General features: G+C 34.5%; 1 long non-coding RNA gene across 1 annotated transcript in view; it reads left to right on the top strand.

Annotated features, from left to right (window-relative positions):
* The first annotated feature begins 1373 nt into the window (after positions 1–1373).
* LOC145686758 (uncharacterized) overlaps positions 1374–6000 on the top strand; it is a 486291-nt gene continuing 481664 nt past the window's right edge. Inside the window, exon 1 of the long non-coding RNA XR_014131648.1 lies at positions 1374–1416. This is a non-coding gene — a long non-coding RNA (uncharacterized LOC145686758). The remainder of the gene's footprint in view (positions 1417–6000) is intronic.

Below are 6000 nucleotides of genomic sequence, written 5' to 3'. Positions count from 1 at the left end.
CTTTGATATCTTCTCAACCATTAGGTCTTTGCCATCCAACATGCAACTTGTAATGGACAATTTGTCTGTGAATGGACCCCAGTAATCAAGCAATAGCAAGTTCAAACCATCAGGCTTCGCCATGGGTGAGAATACTTAACGCATTGAAACGTGCATCCACTCATATTCTCATATAAATTTCCAAGCTGAATATCTCGAACAGTTCTCAACGTACAGGAGTTTTATTACCTGTTGTAATCAGCATGAATTGGTCCTTCAAATGACATGCTTATTTCTCTGCAGGCGAGTGCTTCTCCCAAACTTCCCTTGTCAGCTGGCTTCAGACCATCATATCCATTAAATAATACAATAAAACAATTAATATAAACAATGAAATGTGCAAATTGTACATATAACAGAAAAGACCAAATCCCTTTATAAACATCCAAGTGTATGCCGTTCCACTTAGTGAGCAACTTTGTAACTTATAGGATGCCACAGATTTGCTGTGATGATTACTAAATTAATCCCTACTAAATTAATTAATAATCATAAATTTAGTATGAGGGATTAATTCCTCTCTTTCCAAATACAGTTTCTCCCAGGCTTGTGGCAGTCAGCACGCCGTCGTGGCAGTCAGCACCTTCATATTTGCAATCAGCGACAGTCGTGGCAGTCAGCACCAATAATTGACTGTGGCAGTCAGCACCCGTGGCAATCAGTACCTATCCGGCTTGGTGTAACGTTACCATCCAAGGCTGATTTCCCCACAATTCAGGCTTCTTCCTGAATTCCTCAATCGTGCTAAAATGTCCTTGTACAATCATTTGTCTACCATGTGATCACGTGATACAAATTCATGATGGACAATGTCGTTCCAATCACAAAACACAACCAGTATCACCTTGATCTTTGACCGACCCTAGCGTGCGTTTTTGCATGAGGAGATCCCGAATGAATTGAAAAATAATTGAAATGTCTTTTGAAATAATTGGCCAACTTTGTAACAAAATATCACGCACACATGTGTTCTTTAAACTCTTTCATTGTCGCCGCATCCAACGAACAGTTTGTGCACGTGTTCACTTCAAGGCTGTAACTAGGCGACTATCGGTCATAGCGAAACGGGGCAAATGCAATTTATTGTCTACACCTGCCGCTAAGCCAATGAAGATAGACCACACAGAAAAGGAGTGAGGAGATTGTCACAACTTAAAATTGAGACAAAATGCAAACCGACGGGACACCGGAACATGAGCCTCAAAACGGGACGTATTGGCATTCGAGTAAGGTGATTTATGATATTAGCATTTAGAGTACTCGTGTTAAGCACTCTAATAATAGTATTCCTATTCAAATTATTATGAAATTAACGAATTCTTTCTTCTTTACAGATGGCAACATTACTTCCAGTCTTTACCTTAGAACACATTAGTGGTAAGTACCTGGATGAAATTAAGATGGCTCTGGTTCTTTCCTTCTACATTTTTTTTTAGAATTGTTTCTTTTTTTCTAAATTCATGGACAGTGCCTTACTACTTTGAGTTTTGTGATTCATTTACCTGCAGTTAAAGAAAGATGTATTGTCCTTTAAATTGTAACAAAGAACATGTAATTTACTTTATATCAACTACCCTTTGCAAGCATACTGCGACACACGAATGAAAACTACCCTTTGCAGCAAGCAAGCATCAGTATTCATTACAGTTGAAATCAATAGATCTTATTGTTGTCAAGATTATTTATCGTAATTAATAATATAATCCAGTACTTTATAACATTGTAAATACTTTCCTACCCACCTGTTCTACTCATAACGATACGTGCTGCCGCTTACATGTGAAAACTCTCTGTCAGCCTCCGTCTCCCCTCCCCTCTCTCCAAGTCATTTTGCTACAAAAATGATTTTCTTTGGTTCGAAAAATATTTAAAGCATTATAACTATTAAACGTACGTACTTCCATGAAATTTTCAAATGTAGTGTGTCCTAAACAAAAAGTAATTTTTGTTGCGTCACAATCATACCCTATGCTCGTCTGTCACTATCATCCGAAACATATTTCCGTCCATGCTGGTGTTTCGTGGATACATTTCTTTTTTTCAGATCTACTCTATGCGGTGATAATCTTGAATACTGTGACTCAAGATCACGGATGCACCCACATGGGGGTTCGTCAAGTCCAGACCCCCCGAAAAGAACACTATCTCAACATTTATTTGTACACTTTCTTAACAAATCTATGGTATAAATACCTGTTTAACAGAGAAATGATTGATATAGCTCTAAAGATTTTAATCTTACATTTCATCTACTCTTTTTCTTATTAAAAAGAAAAAAAGGAAGCCTTCTAGTTGTACTATTTTTTCTGAGAATATAGGTGACAGCACTTAACAATTACTTATCATTATTTCGAGTATAGAAATTATACTACTACAAAGAGGTAGTGTTTTGTAGTATTGGATATTCACAAAGTTTGGACCCCTCCCAAGAAAACTTTCTTTATGATTGCCTGTTCACGATATGTCAAACACTTTTGTTGCCTTTGTTACGGATACACTCACCATACGCGCACTTGCAATTTGCAGTCTTTAAATCCTGTTAGCTCTGACGTGATTCACCAACAATTGCACAGAACGGGTTTTAACTATGTGATGAAGCTTACCATTTGTGGAAGAAGTTTTGCCGGTTGTTGAGTTGGACAAAAAAAGTGACAGGAGCATCTACAAAAACTTAGCTACAATAAAAATGGATAAATCAGCAATGCATTTCGCGAAGTGTTTTCAATTTTTTGTCCATCTCCTCTATATGCTTAATACTATGTAGTTCATTTAAAAATTTTCAAATTAAAAACTTCAGTACTTTGTATAAATCTTAGTCATTTCCCTTTTTCTAAAAAAATAGTTACTTATTTTTAGGACACCCTGTATACAGCTTAGAATATGTAGAGTTTTTTTAAGGTACTGTTTACGTGCAAGTACCTAAATCTGGGATCCCGATATGCACTCGTAATAATAATAATAATAATAATAAACATTTATGGATCGTTGTTACTGCAGAAACTGATATAGTTCAATGCACATGTCTTCTTTTAAAGAAGAAGAAGAAGTGAAGAATTATCTAGAATTTGCAGTTATGACTTGTATTGTGTGATTCTTGGGTTAAATAGGTTGGACACTATTGAGACATCTTTTGTAAAGAAGTTACGAGTTAAATATTACAACGATTCACCAAAGGTAATCGTTAACCCTGGTTCGGATACTAATATAAGTAGATTTTTAGTGGTAGTATATTATTCGCACCTTAAAATATCTTCCGTGATTACATTTACTAGTATTCTCACCTTTTATACTGAAATTACAAAACGATGATACGTATTAAACAATTTTATTCGTTGATTCTCTTTGAACGAATATGCACACAGACTGTCTTGCAATCGTACATGTTTGTTAGGTATCTATAAACAACTACATAGCAACTAAATATACAATAATGTATATATCTTATATATTTTGAAAACATTCTTCTTTTGTTATTTTTAAATTAACATTATATCTGGTATAGTGCTTATGTAGAAGCACTTTCTGCCCAAAAATACAAGTAATTATCAATTTATACAAAGTATCTCGTTGTATAAAATGTCGCCCGACGATGGGACTGAATATAAAAGTTACAAGGGAGCTTGACTTTTATATTTAAGAACCACTGGTCCGTTTATAATAACAATATTCCATAATTACGTCCTATACATTTTGATCGACCCTCGCATATATATAACATTATTTATTTTCATTCATATAAATATATTTATAATAAATCTTTCATTTCATTATCATTTATCCTTTATTACATTAATATATATATTTTATTATTATTAAAACGTCGTCGCTTATTTATATAATTAACGAAGGGTACGAATTCAAAATAGTAAGAAGCAATTACATTTTAAAACATGAGTCACCATGATCAAGGGCGCATTATATAGTAATTACTTTAAATGATATTTTACAGTATGCATTGTATTAATTAGGCGTCAGAATATAGAAGAATCTTATTCAAGTAGCATATAAGATGGTGCATGAAGACAGTCGTCGGATAATTAGCTTAATATAATGAACCTTATACTTAACATAATCTTTGACAATTAAGTTTCAACACAAACCAAATATACTATAAATAACCTTTGCTTTTAATGAATCGAACTATAATTCTTCATATTAACAAGAAAGAATTAAAATCGTTTGAAAATTATCATTTGTTGAAACAAATGTGATAAAATATTTATGAGTCCATTAACTAATCCTATCAAGTATAGTACTTGTTTATCAAAGTCATAAGAATTGTTTTCATTATTGATATTAACACATAAACTTAAAAATAAATGTTCATAAGAATCTATAGCTGGTATGGGTTTAACCCTTACTTCATTAACTAGAGTCAGTTTAAATTTGTACTTGCATATGATTCTAATAAAGTACATTGTACTGCACAATCATGATTAGGTTCCGTACTATTTTGTACATGTATTGCGTCGTGATTCTGATTTTGATACGAAGTGCCATCTCTTGAACAACGATTATGTCTATACATAGGATTTGTAGCATTTCTAGAATTTCGCCATGTATTTCGATTGTTTTTGTGTCTACTTCGGTTGAGTGATCTGACATAATTATTGTCACGATTGGTTAGGTTAGGTTGATTCCCAACATATCCTTGCCTATTTTGCTCGTTCTGATTGCTTGAATTTACTCGATTTAGGTTGTGTTCCGTATCGTTCACACTACGGATATTTAGATTCCGAACAGGTACAAAATGATCTGAATTATTTTTACTTTTACCTACTCCTGCTTGTTGATTCAGAGCATGGCATTGAGTTTCATAACATTGAACAAGCATTAATAAGTGGTTAAAACTCATACACTGTGTAGAAAACAGGATCTGTTGTAACTTAAACGGTAGCAAATTTCGAATTGATGCTATGATTCTAGATTCCGATTGCAATGGATTTACGACTTTTAATTCGTTGTATGTATTTACAACAAACTCGACAACGGATTTGTGCAAACGAGGATTGAAATGTTGGTTTCTAATCGTGGCATCTCTATTTGCAAGCAAAAAGTCATTTTCGTAATTTGCGATTAGCGCTGCTTTGAACTCCTCATACGTACTAACGTGATCTCGTACTGCTTTAAACCATAAAGAACATGGTGGGAGTAATAAATGAGGGATTAGTTTCATATATTGTGATCTATCTATACACATTATATTGCACTCGTCCTGAAATTTTTCTAGGAAAGAAGTAGCATTCTCATTACATTTACCACTGAACTTACTCATAGCACGTATTTCACTCATCTTTACGCTTAACTTTACCTTCCTTTTATCATTCCGTGTTCTTGTTGAGTGACAATTCCTACCTATGGCGTGATGTGTAGTTCCACCATCTCTTTTCCGGCCATCTGTACTCCTCGGATGAATTTCTTCCAAAATAATGTCCTCATCGGATGTATTGCTTGCAGATGAGATAATGTGAGGTCCACGTTGATCGGCTACGGATGGAGGCGAAGTCATCTCTTGGGAACAAGGAAACTCCACACGATCATTAACCCTGTTGTTGGGGTATACGTTGTCCTTAATCTGTAGCATTCTAATTTCCTCTTGTAAGGTAGCTATCAACTGAGTATTGGCATTAATTTTGTTGGAATTATCCGTGACCTGGATCTTTTGTTGACGTACAGAAGATTCTATTCCTTCCAAATCCCTTTTTACACCACTGACTTCTTGGATTAAATGGTTATGATTATCCTGGCAATCCTCAGATATTCTTTTTAACTTTTCGTCGAACTGCGAGGTGATGTCATTCATCGCCTGGATAATGAATTGTTTCGTCTCTTCTGACTTCTGCTCCAGTCGTCTACTTAATTCCTCATATTGTTTGTTGGATTCCTCGGACTTCTGCTCCATCGTCTGCTTTAATTCCTCATATTGTTTGTTGGAAGTCTGCTTTAATTCATTGGACATCT

The sequence above is a fragment of the Thermobia domestica genome, chromosome 1, assembly GCF_964235325.1.
Source record: "Thermobia domestica chromosome 1, izTheDome1.hap1.1, whole genome shotgun sequence".
NCBI classification, from domain to species: domain Eukaryota; kingdom Metazoa; phylum Arthropoda; class Insecta; order Zygentoma; family Lepismatidae; genus Thermobia; species Thermobia domestica.
This window is presented reverse-complemented; position numbering and strand designations above follow the sequence as displayed.